Genomic DNA, 17,442 nt, shown 5'->3' with positions numbered 1-17,442 from the left:
GCATCACCCGAACAAACCGAGCAGATCACAGCCCGGCTATCAGTCAATTCATTGCCAGAGCGGAAAAATGCACATTTTCAAGTTAGCAACGTGCACAATCCCGGAATCAGAGAGTGCCTGGATCGTGGGCAGTGATAAATTAACATGAGCATAAAGATTTTCAATATCATTATACATTACATGAACACATCCCGAGCTCCGAGATGTGTTTGCGAGCCATTGCCCCGAAATGAGGACTGAGTGTGCGGGACTATTCCTACCGGGGTTTAAGTTTTCTTTCAAAAAGGTGCGAGAAAGTTTTGCTTCGTTTTCTGTCGGGCCGAAATAGCTCAGTTGGGAGAGCGTTAGACTGAAGATCTAAAGGTCCCTGGTTCAATCCCGGGTTTCGGCAATATCTGGTGATTTTGCGTTTCCTTCATTTTCAGGGGAGAATCTGGTTTGATATCGAGACAGTGCTTGAGGGATGGGCTCTTCAGCGGTGGCGTGATACTAATTTTGGACATGACATTTTTTTAGATTCAGCGCTCTTTTTCTGTTACATTCTATTTATACTCTGCCCAGTTTTGTATATGAAGAGTGAACAATGTTTAAGCGATGCGATGTGTTCAATTCTTATGAAGTAACTCTATCACCCAGTGTGTGCCGGATGCAAAATCATCTCAGGCTGGGCTTTCACGCAGCCCAAGGCATTTTGTTGCCGTTTAAATCGGTCGTTTAGGGCGTGGTATTAATAAAGCCAAGAGCGCGGGGCCGATCCCCGTATGGGCCATCGCAATTGTTCATAATTTTTAATCGGTTTTTAGTAACATTTACAATCAAATCTTCATAACGAAACAAATCCACACGCAATCCCAAGGGATGGAAATTATTTGGAATAACAGCCATTGCTTCTTTGCCGACGGTGTGCAGAGCACAACTTTCTGTTCATAACGTGTTTCTTGCTTTGCTGATAACCGATGAACTGGAGACCAGTTCCCGGCAATGGTTAAAAGCAGAACAGACAGACAGAACGGTTCTGTCGCCCTTGATGGGCAAAAGGCTTCATTTCAGGACAAAAACACCAAATGAAATGTTCACACGGTACCGAGAGTGAAAATTCCCGGAAAAAGGAGAGAATGAAATGGATTTCAGTGGATGCCTAGCCGCACTTAACGCTGTGATTGCGCGGACATGTCTTTGGTGTTTTCCACAAAAACTGCTTTTTGCTGCGAACAGTTTTCCCTGGCGCGAATGTGATGAAAATTTCGAAAAAGCAAGGAGGAAAGACTGGGTTGGTCTGTTTGCTGGCACAGACGTTTGCCGCAGCTTCCCTGGTGGTCTAGTGGTTAGGATTCGGCGCTCTCACCGCCGCGGCCCGGGTTCGATTCCCGGTCAGGGAACATTGTATTTGCGTTGCTTCGAAATGCAATGGTGCTCCTGAACAAGCTTGCAGCTCACCTTGCTGTTGTTGCCCCAATCATCAGCAGCGCGTCGTGATACAACAGACACTTCTGTTTTAAAGTCTGCACTAAATGACAAGATCTCGCTCAACAAGTGGAACTACAATTGCTGAAAGACAACGTAAATGTTGCCAATCATGGCTTTCTTTAGTCTTCCAGGTACCTATTTGCGCCACATCACTCGAGCTTATCATCAATCAAAGCATTGCCACTGTGGAAATATTCAGCATTTTAAACTTCGCAAAGTGTGCAAGACTGGAATCAGGGAATGCCTGGACCATGGGGACCGATAACTTATCCTTGAGCATTCATTTGGCCTGGGCCCCTTCTATATTGCACATTGGCTCACTGCGTGTCAATGTTTAGCGTTCACAGGCGATTTGCAAGATCTGAATTTCCCGGCAGAGAATTCATGGAGTTTTTTCAAACCGAGATTCACCATCACTAACGTTAAATCTCTCCTTGATTCGCGACTCTTATCTCTCTTCATCATTTCACTGCTAAGGACTGAACGTGCGTTAATTTCACCTTGGCTCGGGGTCAGTGCGGCTCAATAGGACTTCGGCCCGTCTCCTTTTCACAACCCATCAGTGCCGAGAACAGAACGGGGAATTTTACTGACATGTTATGTTCTGAATCAGTTATAAACTCTCCAGTATATTTCACTGTGTCTTCAACACTGTGAGATCTGGCCTGGTATGCAATCTTTGTGTCTTTATGAACACTTCAGCAGAACATTAAATGAACATATGGAACTACAATTGCTGATTGAGACTGTACGGTTTGCCAACATTTAAGTGCAGCGTGAGAACAATCACAATGATCATTATTCTTCCATGTACGTTCTTGCGCGGCATCACCCTAACAAACCGAGCAGATCACAGCCCGGCTATCAGTCAATTCATTGCCAGTGCGAAAAAATGCACATTTTCAAGTTAGCAACGTGCACAATCCCGGAATCAGAGAGTGCCTGGATCGTGGCCAGTGATAAATTAACATGAGCATTAAGATTTTCAATATCATTATACATTACATGAACACATCCCGAGCTCCGAGATGTGTTTGCGAGCCGTTGCCCCGAAATGAGGACTGAGTGTGCGGGGCTGTTCCTACCGGGGTTTAAGTTTTCTTTCAAAAAGGTGCGAGAAAGTTTTGCTTCGTTTTCTGTCGGGCCGAAATAGCTCAGTTGGGAGAGCGTTAGACTGAAGATCTAAAGGTCCCTGGTTCAATCCCGGGTTTCGGCAATATCTGGTGATTTTGCGTTTCCTTCATTTTCAGGGGAGAAGCTGGTTTGATATCGAGACAGTGCTTGAGGGATGGGCTGTTCAGCGGTGGCGGGATACTAATTATGGACATGACATTTTTTTAGATTCAGCGCTCTTTTTCTGTTACTTTCTATTCATACTCTGCCCAGTTTTGTATATGAAGAGTGAACAATGTTTAAGCGATGCGATGTGTTCAATTCTTATGAAGTAACTCTATCACCCAGTGTGTGCCGGATACAAAATCATCTCAGGCTGGGCTTTCACGCAGCCCTGGGGCATTTTGTTGCCGTTTAAATCGGTCGTTTAGGGCGTGGTATTAATAAAGCCAAGAGCGCGGGGCCGATCCCCCTATGGGCCATCGCAATTGTTCATAATTTTTATTCGGTTTTTAGTAACATTTACAATCAAATCTTCATAACGAAACAAATCCACACGCAATCCCAAGGGATGGAAATTATTTGGAATAACAGCCATTGCTTCTTTGCCGACGGTGTGCAGAGCACAACTTTCTGTTCATAACGTGTTTCTTGCTTTTCTGATAACCGATGAACTGGAGACCAGTTCCCGGCAAAGGTTAAAAGCAGAACAGACAGACAGAACGGTTCTGTCGCCCTTGATGGGCAAAAGGCTTCAGTTCAGGACAAAAACACCAAATGAAATGTTCACACGGTACCGAGAGTGAAAATTCCCGGAAAAAGGAGAGAATGAAATGGATTTCAGTGGATGCCTAGCCGCACTTAACGCTGTGATTGCGCGGACATGTCTTTGGTGTTCTCCACAAAAACTGCTTTTTGCTGCGAACAGTTTTCCCTGGCGCGAATGTGATGAAAATTTCGAAAAAGCAAGGAGGAAAGACTGGGTTGGTCTGTTTGCTGGCACAGACGTTTGCAGCAGCTTCCCTGGTGGTCTAGTGGTTAGGATTCGGCGCTCTCACCGCCGCGGCCCGGGTTCGATTCCCGGTCAGGGAACATTGTATTTGCGTTGCTTCGAAATGCAATGCTGCTCCTGAACAAGCTTGCAGCTCACCTTGCTGTTGTTGCCCCAATCATCAGCAGCGCGTCGTGATACAACAGACACTTCTGTTTTAAAGTCTGCACTAAATGACAAGATCTCGCTCAACAAGTGGAACTACAATTGCTGAAAGACAACGTAAATTTTGCCAATCATGGCTTTCTTTAGTCTTCCAGGTACCTATTTGCGCCACATCACTCGAGCTTATCATCAATCAAAGCATTGCCACTGTGGAAATATTCAGCATTTTAAACTTCGCAAAGTGTGCAAGGCTGGAATCATGGAATGCCTGGATCATGAGGACCGATAACTTATCCTTGAGCATTCATTTGGCCTGGGCCCCTTCTATATTGCACATTGGCTCACTGCGTGTCAATGTTTAGCGTTCACAGGCGATTTGCAAGATCTGAATTTCCCGGCAGAGAATTCATGGAGTTTTTCATCAAACCGAGATTCACCATCACTAACGTTAAATCTCTCCTTGATTCGCGACTCTTAGCTCTCTTCATCATATCACTGCTAAGGACTGAACCTGCTTTAATTTCACCTTGGCTCGAGGTCAGTGCGGCTCAATAGGACATCGGCCCGTCTCCTTTTGACAACCCATCAGTGCCGATAACAGAACGGGGAATTTTACTGACTTGTTATGTTCTGAATCAGTTATAAACTCTCCAGTATATTTCACTGTGTCTTCAACACTGTGAGATCTGGCCTGGTATGCAATCTTTGTGTCTTTATGAAAACTTCAGCAGAACATTAAATGAACATATGGAACTACAATCGCTGATTGAGACTGTACGGTTTGCCAACATTTAAGTGCAGTGTGAGAACAATCACAATGATCATTATTCTTCCATGTACGTTCTTGCGCGGCATCACCCGAACAAACCGAGCAGATCACAGCCCGGCTATCAGTCAATTCATTGCCAGAGCGGAAAAATGCACATTTTCAAGTTAGCAACGTGCACAATCCCGGAATCAGAGAGTGCCTGGATCGTGGGCAGTGATAAATTAACATGAGCATAAAGATTTTCAATATCATTATACATTACATGAACACATCCCGAGCTCCGAGATGTGTTTGCGAGCCATTGCCCCGAAATGAGGACTGAGTGTGCGGGACTATTCCTACCGGGGTTTAAGTTTTCTTTCAAAAAGGTGCGAGAAAGTTTTGCTTCGTTTTCTATCGGGCCGAAATAGCTCAGTTGGGAGAGCGTTAGACTGAAGATCTAAAGGTCCCTGGTTCAATCCCGGGTTTCGGCAATATCTGGTGATTTTGCGTTTCCTTCATTTTCAGGGGAGAATCTGGTTTGATATCGAGACAGTGCTTGAGGGATGGGCTCTTCAGCGGTGGCGTGATACTAATTTTGGACATGACATTTTTTTAGATTCAGCGCTCTTTTTCTGTTACATTCTATTTATACTCTGCCCAGTTTTGTATATGAAGAGTGAACAATGTTTAAGCGATGCGATGTGTTCAATTCTTATGAAGTAACTCTATCACCCAATGTGTGCCGGATGCAAAATCATCTCAGGCTGGGCTTTCACGCAGCCCAAGGCATTTTGTTGCCGTTTAAATCGGTCGTTTAGGGCGTGGTATTAATAAAGCCAAGAGCGCGGGGCCGATCCCCGTATGGGCCATCGCAATTGTTCATAATTTTTAATCGGTTTTTAGTAACATTTACAATCAAATCTTCATAACGAAACAAATCCACACGCAATCCCAAGGGATGGAAATTATTTGGAATAACAGCCATTGCTTCTTTGCCGACGGTGTGCAGAGCACAACTTTCTGTTCATAACGTGTTTCTTGCTTTGCTGATAACCGATGAACTGGAGACCAGTTCCCGGCAATGGTTAAAAGCAGAACAGACAGACAGAACGGTTCTGTCGCCCTTGATGGGCAAAAGGCTTCATTTCAGGACAAAAACACCAAATGAAATGTTCACACGGTACCGAGAGTGAAAATTCCCGGAAAAAGGAGAGAATGAAATGGATTTCAGTGGATGCCTAGCCGCACTTAACGCTGTGATTGCGCGGACATGTCTTTGGTGTTTTCCACAAAAACTGCTTTTTGCTGCGAACAGTTTTCCCTGGCGCGAATGTGATGAAAATTTCGAAAAAGCAAGGAGGAAAGACTGGGTTGGTCTGTTTGCTGGCACAGACGTTTGCCGCAGCTTCCCTGGTGGTCTAGTGGTTAGGATTCGGCGCTCTCACCGCCGCGGCCCGGGTTCGATTCCCGGTCAGGGAACATTGTATTTGCGTTGCTTCGAAATGCAATGGTGCTCCTGAACAAGCTTGCAGCTCACCTTGCTGTTGTTGCCCCAATCATCAGCAGCGCGTCGTGATACAACAGACACTTCTGTTTTAAAGTCTGCACTAAATGACAAGATCTCGCTCAACAAGTGGAACTACAATTGCTGAAAGACAACGTAAATATTGCCAATCATGGCTTTCTTTAGTCTTCCAGGTACCTATTTGCGCCACATCACTCGAGCTTATCATCAATCAAAGCATTGCCACTGTGGAAATATTCAGCATTTTAAACTTCGCAAAGTGTGCAAGACTGGAATCAGGGAATGCCTGGACCATGGGGACCGATAACTTATCCTTGAGCATTCATTTGGCCTGGGCCCCTTCTATATTGCACATTGGCTCACTGCGTGTCAATGTTTAGCGTTCACAGGCGATTTGCAAGATCTGAATTTCCCGGCAGAGAATTCATGGAGTTTTTTCAAACCGAGATTCACCATCACTAACGTTAAATCTCTCCTTGATTCGCGACTCTTAGCTCTCTTCATCAAATCACTGCTAAGGACTGAACCTGCTTTAATTTCACCTTGGCTCGAGGTCAGTGCGGCTCAATAGGACATCGGCCCGTCTCCTTTTGACAACCCATCAGTGCCGATAATAGAACGGGGAATTTTACTGACTTGTTATGTTCTGAATCAGTTATAAACCCTCCAGTATATTTCACTGTGTCTTCAACACTGTGAGATCTGGCCTGGTATGCAATCTTTGTGTCTTTATGAACACTTCAGCAGAACATTAAATGAACATATGGAACTACAATTGCTGATTGAGACTGTACGGTTTGCCAACATTTAAGTGCAGTGTGAGAACAATCAGAATGATCATTATTCTTCCATGTACGTTCTTGCGCGGCATCACCCGAACAAACCGAGCAGATCACAGCTCGGCTATCAGTCAATTCATTGCCAGAGCGGAAAAATGCTCATTTTCAAGTTAGCAACGTGCACAATCCCGGAATCAGAGAGTGCCTGGATCGTGGGCAGTGATAAATTAACATGAGCATAAAGATTTTCAATATCATTATACATTACATGAACACATCCCGAGCTCCGAGATGTGTTTGCGAGCCATTGCCCCGAAATGAGGACTGAGTGTGCGGTACTATTCCTACCGGGGTTTAAGTTTTCTTTCAAAAAGGTGCGAGAAAGTTTTGCTTCGTTTTCTGTCGGGCCGAAATAGCTCAGTTGGGAGAGCGTTAGACTGAAGATCTAAAGATCCCTGGTTCAATCCCGGGTTTCGGCAATATCTGGTGATTTTGCGTTTCCTTCATTTTCAGGGGAGAAGCTGGTTTGATATCGAGACAGTGCTTGAGGGATGGGCTGTTCAGCGGTGGCGTGATACTAATTTTGGACATGACATTTTTTTAGATTCAGCGCTCTTTTTCTGTTACTTTCTATTTATACTCTGCCCAGTTTTGTATATGAAGAGTGAACAATGTTTAAGCGATGCGATGTGTTCAATTCTTATGAAGTAACTCTATCACCCAGTGTGTGCCGGATACAAAATCATCTCAGGCTGGGCTTTCACGCAGCCCTAGGGCATTTTGTTGCCGTTTAAATCGGTCGTTTAGGGCGTGGTATTAATAAAGCCAAGAGCGCGGGGCCGATCCCCGTATGGGCCATCGCAATTTTTCATAATTTTTATTCGGTTTTTAGTAACATTTACAATCAAATCTTCATAACGAAACAAATCCACACGCAATCCCAAGGGATGGGAATTATTTGGAATAACAGCCATTGCTTCTTTGCCGACGGTGTGCAGAGCACAACTTTCTGTTCATAACGTGTTTCTTGCTTTGCTGATAACCGATGAACTGGAGACCAGTTCCCGGCAATGGTTAAAAGCAGAACAGACAGACAGAACGGTTCTGTCGCCCTTCATGGGCAAAAGGCTTCATTTCAGGACAAAAACACCAAATGAAATGTTCACACGGTACCGAGAGTGAAAATTCCCGGAAAAAGGAGAGAATGAAATGGATTTCAGTGGATGCCTAGCCGCACTTAACGCTGTGATTGCGCGGACATGTCTTTGGTGTTCTCCACAAAAACTGCTTTTTGCTGCGAACAGTTTTCCCTGGCGCGAATGTGATGAAAATTTCGAAAAAGCAAGGAGGAAAGACTGGGTTGGTCTGTTTGCTGGCACAGACGTCTGCAGCAGCTTCCCTGGTGGTCTAGTGGTTAGGATTCGGCGCTCTCACCGCCGCGGCCGGGGTTCGATTCCCGGTCAGGGAACATTGTATTTGCGTTGCTTCGAAATACAATGCTGCTCCTGAACAAGCTTGCAGCTCACCTTGCTGTTGTTGTCCCAATCATCAGCAGCGCGTCGTGATACAACATACACTTCTGTTTTAAAGTCTGCACTAAATGACAAGATCTCGCTCAACAAGTAGAACTACAATTGCTGAAAGACAACGTAAATTTTGCCAATCATGGCTTTCTTTAGTCTTCCAGGTACCTATTTGCGCCACATCACTCGAGCTTATCATCAATCAAAGCATTGCCACTGTGGAAATATTCAGCATTTTAAACTTCGCAAAGTGTGCAAGACTGGAATCAGGGAATGCCTGGACCATGGGGACCGATAACTTATCCTTGAGCATTCATTTGGCCTGGGCCCCTTCTATATTGCACATTGGCTCACTGCGTGTCAATGTTTAGCGTTCACAGGCGATTTGCAAGATCTGAATTTCCCGGCAGAGAATTCATGGAGTTTTTCATCAAACCGAGATTCACCATCACTAACGTTAAATCTCTCCTTGATTCGCGACTCTTATCTCTCTTCATCATATCACTGCTAAGGACTGAACCGCTTTAATTTCACCTTGGCTCGAGGTCAGTGCGGCTCAATAGGACATCGGCCCGTCTCCCTTTGACAACCCATCAGTGCCGAGAACAGAACGGGGAATTTTACTGACTTGTTATGTTCTGAATCAGTTATAAACTCTCCAGTATATTTCACTGTGTCTTCAACACTGTGAGATCTGGCCTGGTATGCAATCTTTGTGTCTTTATGAACACTTCAGCAGAACATTAAATGAACATATGGAACTACAATTGCTGATTGAGACTGTATGGTTTGCCAACATTTAAGTGCAGTGTGAGAACAATCACAATGATCATTATTCTTCCATGTACGTTCTTGCGCGGCATCACCCGAACAAACCGAGCAGATCACAGCCCGGCTATCAGTCAATTCATTGCCAGAGCGGAAAAATGCACATTTTCAAGTTAGCAACGTGCACAATCCCGGAATCAGAGAGTGCCTGGATCGTGGGCAGTGATAAATTAACATGAGCATAAAGATTTTCAATATCATTATACATTACATGAACACATCCCGAGCTCCGAGATGTGTTTGCGAGCCATTGCCCCGAAATGAGGACTGAGTGTGCGGGACTATTCCTACCGGGGTTTAAGTTTTCTTTCAAAAAGGTGCGAGAAAGTTTTGCTTCGTTTTCGGTCGGGCCGAAATAGCTCAGTTGGGAGAGCGTTAGACTGAAGATCTAAAGGTCCCTGGTTCAATCCCGGGTTTCGGCAATATCTGGTGATTTTGCGTTTCCTTCATTTTCAGGGGAGAAGCTGGTTTGATATCGAGACAGTGCATGAGGGATGGGCTGTTCAGCGGTGGCGTGATACTAATTTTGGACATGACATTTTTTTTAGATTCAGCGCTTTTTTTCTGTTATTTTCTATTTATACTCTGCCCAGTTTTGTATATGAAGAGTGAACAATGTTTAAGCGATGCGATGTGTTCAATTCTTATGAAGTAACTCTATCACCCAGTGTGTGCCGGATGCAAAATCATCTCAGGCTGGGCTTTCACGCAGCCCTAGGGCATTTTGTTGCCGTTTAAATCGGTCGTTTAGGGCGTGGTATTAATAAAGCCAAGAGCGCGGGGCCGATCCCCGTATGGGCCATCGCAATTTTTCATAATTTTTATTCGGTTTTTAGTAACATTTACAATCAAATCTTCATAACGAAACAAATCCACACGCAATCCCAAGGGATGGGAATTATTTGGAAAAACAGCCATTGCTTCTTTGCCGACGGTGTGCAGAGCACAACTTTCTGTTCATAACGTGTTTCTTGCTTTGCTGATAACCGATGAACTGGAGACCAGTTCCCGGCAATGGTTAAAAGCAGAACAGACAGACAGAACGGTTCTGTCGCCCTTGATGGGCAAAAGGCTTCAGTTCAGGACAAAAACACCAAATGAAATGTTCACACGGTACCGAGAGTGAAAATTCCCGGAAAAAGGAGAGAATGAAATGGATTTCAGTGGATGCCTAGCCGCACTTAACGCTGTGATTGCGCGGACATGTCTTTGGTGTTCTCCACAAAAACTGCTTTTTGCTGCGAACAGTTTTCCCTGGCGCGAATGTGATGAAAATTTCGAAAAAGCAAGGAGGAAAGACTGGGTTGGTCTGTTTGCTGGCACAGACGTTTGCAGCAGCTTCCCTGGTGGTCTAGTGGTTAGGATTCGGCGCTCTCACCGCCGCGGCCCGGGTTCGATTCCCGGTCAGGGAACATTGTATTTGCGTTGCTTCGAAATGCAATGCTGCTCCTGAACAAGCTTGCAGCTCACCTTGTTGTTGTTGCCCCAATCATCAGCAGCGCGTCGTGATACAACAGACACTTCTGTTTTAAAGTCTGCACTAAATGACAAGATCTCGCTCAACAAGTGGAACTATAATTGCTGAAAGACAACGTAAATTTTGCCAATCATGGCTTTCTTTAGTCTTCCAGGTACCTATTTGCGCCACATCACTCGAGCTTATCATCAATCAAAGCATTGCCACTGTGGAAATATTCAGCATTTTAAACTTCGCAAAGTGTGCAAGACTGGAATCAGGGAATGCCTGGACCATGAGGACCGATAACTTATCCTTGAGCATTCATTTGGCCTGGGCCCCTTCTATATTGCACATTGGCTCACTGCGTGTCAATGTTTAGCGTTCACAGGCGATTTGCAAGATCTGAATTTCCCGGCAGAGAATTCATGGAGTTTTTCATCAAACCGAGATTCACCATCACTAACGTTAAATCTCTCCTTGATTCGCGACTCTTAGCTCTCTTCATCATATCAGTGCTAAGGACTGAACCTGCTTTAATTTCACCTTGGCTCGAGGTCAGTGCGGCTCAATAGGACATCGGCCCGTCTCCTTTTGACAACCCATCAGTGCCGATAACAGAACGGGGAATTTTACTGACTTGTTATGTTCTGAATCAGTTATAAACTCTCCAGTATATTTCACTGTGTCTTCAACATTGTGAGATCTGGCCTGGTATGCAATCTTTGTGTCTTTATGAACACTTCAGCAGAACATTAAATGAACATATGGAACTACAATTGCTGATTGAGACTGCACGGTTTGCCAACATTTAAGTGCAGTGTGAGAACAATCACAATGATCATTTTTCTTCCATGTACGTTCTTGCGCGGCATCACCCGAACAAACCGAGCAGATCACAGCCCGGCTATCAGTCAATTCATTGCCAGAGCGGAAAAATGCACATTTTCAAGTTAGCAACGTGCACAATCCCGGAATCAGAGAGTGCCTGGATCGTGGGCAGTGATAAATTAACATGAGCATAAAGATTTTCAATATCATTATACATTACATGAACACATCCCGAGCTCCGAGATGTGTTTGCGAGCCATTGCCCCGAAATGAGGACTGAGTGTGCGGTACTATTCCTACCGGGGTTTAAGTTTTCTTTCAAAAAGGTGCGAGAAAGTTTTGCTTCGTTTTCTGTCGGGCCGAAATAGCTCAGTTGGGAGAGCGTTAGACTGAAGATCTAAAGGTCCCTGGTTCAATCCCGGGTTTCGGCAATATCTGGTGATTTTGCGTTTCCTTCATTTTCAGGGGAGAAGCTGGTTTGATATCGAGACAGTGCTTGAGGGATGGGCTGTTCAGCGGTGGCGTGATACTAATTTTGGACATGACATTTTTTTAGATTCAGCGCTCTTTTTCTGTTACTTTCTATTTATACTCTGCCCAGTTTTGTATATGAAGAGTGAACAATGTTTAAGCGATGCGATGTGTTCAATTCTTATGAGTAACTCTATCACCCAGTGTGTGCCGGATACAAAATCATCTCAGGCTGGGCTTTCACGCAGCCGTAGGGCATTTTGTTGCCGTTTAAATCGGTCGTTTAGGGCGTGGTATTAATAAAGCCAAGAGCGCGGGGCCGATCCCCGTATGGGCCATCGCAATTTTTCATAATTTTTATTCGGTTTTTAGTAACATTTACAATCAAATCTTCATAACGAAACAAATCCACACGCAATCCCAAGGGATGGGAATTATTTGGAATAACAGCCATTGCTTCTTTGCCGACGGTGTGCAGAGCACAACTTTCTGTTCATAACGTGTTTCTTGCTTTGCTGATAACCGATGAACAGGAGACCAGTTCCCGGCAATGGTTAAAAGCAGAACAGACAGACAGAACGGTTCTGTCGCCCTTGATGGGGAAAAGGCTTCAGTTCAGGACAAAAACACCAAATGAAATGTTCACACGGTACCGAGAGTGAAAATTCCCGGAAAAAGGAGAGAATGAAATGGATTTCAGTGGATGCCTAGCCGCACTTAACGCTGTGATTGCGCGGACATGTCTTTGGTGTTTTCCACAAAAACTGCTTTTTGCTGCGAACAGTTTTCCCTGGCGCGAATGTGATGAAAATTTCGAAAAAGCAAGGAGGAAAGACTGGGTTGGTCTGTTTGCTGGCACAGACATTTGCCGCAGCTTCCCTGGTGGTCTAGTGGTTAGGATTCGGCGCTCTCACCGCCGCGGCCCGGGTTCGATTCCCGGTCAGGGAACATTGTATTTGCGTTGCTTCGAAATGCAATGGTGCTCCTGAACAAGCTTGCAGCTCACCTTGCTGTTGTTGCCCCAATCATCAGCAGCGCGTCGTGATACAACAGACACTTCTGTTTTCAAGTCTGCACCAAATGACAAGATCTCGCTCAACAAGTGGAACTACAATTGCTGAAAGACAACGTAAATGTTGCCAATCATGGCTTTCTTTAGTCTTCCAGGTACCTATTTGCGCCACATCACTCGAGCTTATCATCAATCAAAGCATTGCCACTGTGGAAATATTCAGCATTTTAAACTTCGCAAAGTGTGCAAGACTGGAATCAGGGAATGCCTGGACCATGGGGACCGATAACTTATCCTTGAGCATTCATTTGGCCTGGGCCCCTTCTATATTGCACATTGGCTCACTGCGTGTCAATGTTTAGCGTTCACAGGCGATTTGCAAGATCTGAATTTCCCGGCAGAGAATTCATGGAGTTTTTTCAAACCGAGATTCACCATCACTAACGTTAAATCTCTCCTTGATTCGCGACTCTTAGCTCTCTTCATCATATCACTGCTAAGGACTGAACCTGCTTTAATTTCACCTTGGCTCGAGGTCAGTGCGGCTCAATAGGACATCGGCCCGTCTCCTTTTGACAACCCATCAGTGCCGATAATAGAACGGGGAATTTTACTGACTTGTTATGTTCTGAATCAGTTATAAACCCTCCAGTATATTTCCCTGTGTCTTCAACACTGTGAGATCTGGCCTGGTATGCAATCTTTGTGTCTTTATGAACACTTCAGCAGAACATTAAATGAACATATGGAACTACAATTGCTGATTGAGACTGTATGGTTTGCCAACATTTAAGTGCAGTGTGAGAACAATCACAATGATCATTATTCTTCCATGTACGTTCTTGCGCGGCATCACCCGAACAAACCGAGCTGATCACAGCCCGGCTATCAGTCAATTCATTGCCAGAGCGGAAAAATGCACATTTTCAAGTTAGCAACGTGCACAATCCCGGAATCAGAGAGTGCCTGGATCGTGGGCAGTGATAATTTAACATGAGCATAAAGATTTTCAATATCATTATACATTACATGAACACATCCCGAGCTCCGAGATGTGTTTGCGAGCCATTGCCCCGAAATGAGGACTGAGTGTGCGGTACTATTCCTACCGGGGATTAAGTTTTCTTTCAAAAAGGTGCGAGAAAGTTTTGCTTCGTTTTCGGTCGGGCCGAAATAGCTCAGTTGGGAGAGCGTTAGACTGAAGATCTAAAGGTCCCTGGTTCAATCCCGGGTTTCGGCAATATCTGGTGATTTTGCGTTTCCTTCATTTTCAGGGGAGAAGCTGGTTTGATATCGAGACAGTGCATGAGGGATGGGCTGTTCAGCGGTGGCGTGATACTAATTTTGGACATGACATTTTTTTTAGATTCAGCGCTTTTTTTCTGTTATTTTCTATTTATACTCTGCCCAGTTTTGTATATGAAGAGTGAACAATGTTTAAGCGATGCGATGTGTTCAATTCTTATGAAGTAACTCTATCACCCAGTGTGTGCCGGATGCAAAATCATCTCAGGCTGGGCTTTCACGCAGCCCTAGGGCATTTTGTTGCCGTTTAAATCGGTCGTTTAGGGCGTGGTATTAATAAAGCCAAGAGCGCGGGGCCGATCCCCGTATGGGCCATCGCAATTTTTCATAATTTTTATTCGGTTTTTAGTAACATTTACAATCAAATCTTCATAACGAAACAAATCCACACGCAATCCCAAGGGATGGGAATTATTTGGAAAAACAGCCATTGCTTCTTTGCCGACGGTGTGCAGAGCACAACTTTCTGTTCATAACGTGTTTCTTGCTTTGCTGATAACCGATGAACTGGAGACCAGTTCCCGGCAATGGTTAAAAGCAGAACAGACAGACAGAACGGTTCTGTCGCCCTTGATGGGCAAAAGGCTTCAGTTCAGGACAAAAACACCAAATGAAATGTTCACACGGTACCGAGAGTGAAAATTCCCGGAAAAAGGAGAGAATGAAATGGATTTCAGTGGATGCCTAGCCGCACTTAACGCTGTGATTGCGCGGACATGTCTTTGGTGTTCTCCACAAAAACTGCTTTTTGCTGCGAACAGTTTTCCCTGGCGCGAATGTGATGAAAATTTCGAAAAAGCAAGGAGGAAAGACTGGGTTGGTCTGTTTGCTGGCACAGACGTTTGCAGCAGCTTCCCTGGTGGTCTAGTGGTTAGGATTCGGCGCTCTCACCGCCGCGGCCCGGGTTCGATTCCCGGTCAGGGAACATTGTATTTGCGTTGCTTCGAAATGCAATGCTGCTCCTGAACAAGCTTGCAGCTCACCTTGTTGTTGTTGCCCCAATCATCAGCAGCGCGTCGTGATACAACAGACACTTCTGTTTTAAAGTCTGCACTAAATGACAAGATCTCGCTCAACAAGTGGAACTATAATTGCTGAAAGACAACGTAAATTTTGCCAATCATGGCTTTCTTTAGTCTTCCAGGTACCTATTTGCGCCACATCACTCGAGCTTATCATCAATCAAAGCATTGCCACTGTGGAAATATTCAGCATTTTAAACTTCGCAAAGTGTGCAAGACTGGAATCAGGGAATGCCTGGACCATGAGGACCGATAACTTATCCTTGAGCATTCATTTGGCCTGGGCCCCTTCTATATTGCACATTGGCTCACTGCGTGTCAATGTTTAGCGTTCACAGGCGATTTGCAAGATCTGAATTTCCCGGCAGAGAATTCATGGAGTTTTTCATCAAACCGAGATTCACCATCACTAACGTTAAATCTCTCCTTGATTCGCGACTCTTAGCTCTCTTCATCATATCAGTGCTAAGGACTGAACCTGCTTTAATTTCACCTTGGCTCGAGGTCAGTGCGGCTCAATAGGACATCGGCCCGTCTCCTTTTGACAACCCATCAGTGCCGATAACAGAACGGGGAATTTTACTGACTTGTTATGTTCTGAATCAGTTATAAACTCTCCAGTATATTTCACTGTGTCTTCAACATTGTGAGATCTGGCCTGGTATGCAATCTTTGTGTCTTTATGAACACTTCAGCAGAACATTAAATGAACATATGGAACTACAATTGCTGATTGAGACTGCACGGTTTGCCAACATTTAAGTGCAGTGTGAGAACAATCACAATGATCATTTTTCTTCCATGTACGTTCTTGCGCGGCATCACCCGAACAAACCGAGCAGATCACAGCCCGGCTATCAGTCAATTCATTGCCAGAGCGGAAAAATGCACATTTTCAAGTTAGCAACGTGCACAATCCCGGAATCAGAGAGTGCCTGGATCGTGGGCAGTGATAAATTAACATGAGCATAAAGATTTTCAATATCATTATACATTACATGAACACATCCCGAGCTCCGAGATGTGTTTGCGAGCCATTGCCCCGAAATGAGGACTGAGTGTGCGGTACTATTCCTACCGGGGTTTAAGTTTTCTTTCAAAAAGGTGCGAGAAAGTTTTGCTTCGTTTTCTGTCGGGCCGAAATAGCTCAGTTGGGAGAGCGTTAGACTGAAGATCTAAAGGTCCCTGGTTCAATCCCGGGTTTCGGCAATATCTGGTGATTTTGCGTTTCCTTCATTTTCAGGGGAGAAGCTGGTTTGATATCGAGACAGTGCTTGAGGGATGGGCTGTTCAGCGGTGGCGTGATACTAATTTTGGACATGACATTTTTTTAGATTCAGCGCTCTTTTTCTGTTACTTTCTATTTATACTCTGCCCAGTTTTGTATATGAAGAGTGAACAATGTTTAAGCGATGCGATGTGTTCAATTCTTATGAGTAACTCTATCACCCAGTGTGTGCCGGATACAAAATCATCTCAGGCTGGGCTTTCACGCAGCCGTAGGGCATTTTGTTGCCGTTTAAATCGGTCGTTTAGGGCGTGGTATTAATAAAGCCAAGAGCGCGGGGCCGATCCCCGTATGGGCCATCGCAATTTTTCATAATTTTTATTCGGTTTTTAGTAACATTTACAATCAAATCTTCATAACGAAACAAATCCACACGCAATCCCAAGGGATGGGAATTATTTGGAATAACAGCCATTGCTTCTTTGCCGACGGTGTGCAGAGCACAACTTTCTGTTCATAACGTGTTTCTTGCTTTGCTGATAACCGATGAACAGGAGACCAGTTCCCGGCAATGGTTAAAAGCAGAACAGACAGACAGAACGGTTCTGTCGCCCTTGATGGGGAAAAGGCTTCAGTTCAGGACAAAAACACCAAATGAAATGTTCACACGGTACCGAGAGTGAAAATTCCCGGAAAAAGGAGAGAATGAAATGGATTTCAGTGGATGCCTAGCCGCACTTAACGCTGTGATTGCGCGGACATGTCTTTGGTGTTCTCCACAAAAACTGCTTTTTGCTGCGAACAGTTTTCTCTGGCGCGAATGTGATGAAAATTTCGAAAAAGCAAGGAGGAAGGACTGGGTTGGTCTGTTTGCTGGCACAGACGTTTGCAGCAGCTTCCCTGGTGGTCTAGTGGTTAGGATTCGGCGCTCTCACCGCCGTGGCCCGGGTTCGATTCCCGGTCAGGGAACATTGT

At 44.8% G+C, this 17,442-nt stretch overlaps 16 non-coding genes across 16 annotated transcripts; all 16 read left to right on the top strand.

Moving 5' to 3' along the window:
- Nucleotides 1-318: 318 nt before the first annotated feature.
- trnaf-gaa (transfer RNA phenylalanine (anticodon GAA)) lies at nucleotides 319-391 on the top strand. Its single transcript has one exon. It is a non-coding gene; the product is annotated as a tRNA-Phe (tRNA).
- Nucleotides 392-1,307: 916 nt separating this feature from the next.
- trnae-cuc (transfer RNA glutamic acid (anticodon CUC)) lies at nucleotides 1,308-1,379 on the top strand. The gene has a single exon. It is a non-coding gene; the product is annotated as a tRNA-Glu (tRNA).
- A 1,231-nt stretch (nucleotides 1,380-2,610) lies between these two features.
- Nucleotides 2,611-2,683, top strand: trnaf-gaa (transfer RNA phenylalanine (anticodon GAA)). Its single transcript has one exon. It is a non-coding gene; the product is annotated as a tRNA-Phe (tRNA).
- Nucleotides 2,684-3,600: 917 nt separating this feature from the next.
- Nucleotides 3,601-3,672, top strand: trnae-cuc (transfer RNA glutamic acid (anticodon CUC)). Its single transcript has one exon. It is a non-coding gene; the product is annotated as a tRNA-Glu (tRNA).
- A 1,233-nt stretch (nucleotides 3,673-4,905) lies between these two features.
- trnaf-gaa (transfer RNA phenylalanine (anticodon GAA)) lies at nucleotides 4,906-4,978 on the top strand. The gene has a single exon. It is a non-coding gene; the product is annotated as a tRNA-Phe (tRNA).
- Nucleotides 4,979-5,894: 916 nt separating this feature from the next.
- On the top strand, nucleotides 5,895-5,966 carry trnae-cuc (transfer RNA glutamic acid (anticodon CUC)). The gene has a single exon. It is a non-coding gene; the product is annotated as a tRNA-Glu (tRNA).
- Nucleotides 5,967-7,197: 1,231 nt separating this feature from the next.
- trnaf-gaa (transfer RNA phenylalanine (anticodon GAA)) lies at nucleotides 7,198-7,270 on the top strand. Its single transcript has one exon. It is a non-coding gene; the product is annotated as a tRNA-Phe (tRNA).
- A 917-nt stretch (nucleotides 7,271-8,187) lies between these two features.
- Nucleotides 8,188-8,259, top strand: trnae-cuc (transfer RNA glutamic acid (anticodon CUC)). Its single transcript has one exon. It is a non-coding gene; the product is annotated as a tRNA-Glu (tRNA).
- A 1,232-nt stretch (nucleotides 8,260-9,491) lies between these two features.
- Nucleotides 9,492-9,564, top strand: trnaf-gaa (transfer RNA phenylalanine (anticodon GAA)). Its single transcript has one exon. It is a non-coding gene; the product is annotated as a tRNA-Phe (tRNA).
- Nucleotides 9,565-10,482: 918 nt separating this feature from the next.
- On the top strand, nucleotides 10,483-10,554 carry trnae-cuc (transfer RNA glutamic acid (anticodon CUC)). The gene has a single exon. It is a non-coding gene; the product is annotated as a tRNA-Glu (tRNA).
- Nucleotides 10,555-11,787: 1,233 nt separating this feature from the next.
- On the top strand, nucleotides 11,788-11,860 carry trnaf-gaa (transfer RNA phenylalanine (anticodon GAA)). Its single transcript has one exon. It is a non-coding gene; the product is annotated as a tRNA-Phe (tRNA).
- A 916-nt stretch (nucleotides 11,861-12,776) lies between these two features.
- trnae-cuc (transfer RNA glutamic acid (anticodon CUC)) lies at nucleotides 12,777-12,848 on the top strand. The gene has a single exon. It is a non-coding gene; the product is annotated as a tRNA-Glu (tRNA).
- Nucleotides 12,849-14,079: 1,231 nt separating this feature from the next.
- trnaf-gaa (transfer RNA phenylalanine (anticodon GAA)) lies at nucleotides 14,080-14,152 on the top strand. The gene has a single exon. It is a non-coding gene; the product is annotated as a tRNA-Phe (tRNA).
- A 918-nt stretch (nucleotides 14,153-15,070) lies between these two features.
- On the top strand, nucleotides 15,071-15,142 carry trnae-cuc (transfer RNA glutamic acid (anticodon CUC)). Its single transcript has one exon. It is a non-coding gene; the product is annotated as a tRNA-Glu (tRNA).
- Nucleotides 15,143-16,375: 1,233 nt separating this feature from the next.
- On the top strand, nucleotides 16,376-16,448 carry trnaf-gaa (transfer RNA phenylalanine (anticodon GAA)). Its single transcript has one exon. It is a non-coding gene; the product is annotated as a tRNA-Phe (tRNA).
- Nucleotides 16,449-17,364: 916 nt separating this feature from the next.
- trnae-cuc (transfer RNA glutamic acid (anticodon CUC)) lies at nucleotides 17,365-17,436 on the top strand. Its single transcript has one exon. It is a non-coding gene; the product is annotated as a tRNA-Glu (tRNA).
- Nucleotides 17,437-17,442: the final 6 nt, after the last annotated feature.

Source organism: Pristiophorus japonicus, chromosome 28 (assembly GCF_044704955.1).
Source record: "Pristiophorus japonicus isolate sPriJap1 chromosome 28, sPriJap1.hap1, whole genome shotgun sequence".
NCBI lineage: Eukaryota > Metazoa > Chordata > Chondrichthyes > Pristiophoridae > Pristiophorus > Pristiophorus japonicus.
The sequence above is the reverse complement of the archived record's forward strand: the minus strand, read 5'-3'. Positions and strand labels throughout refer to the sequence as shown.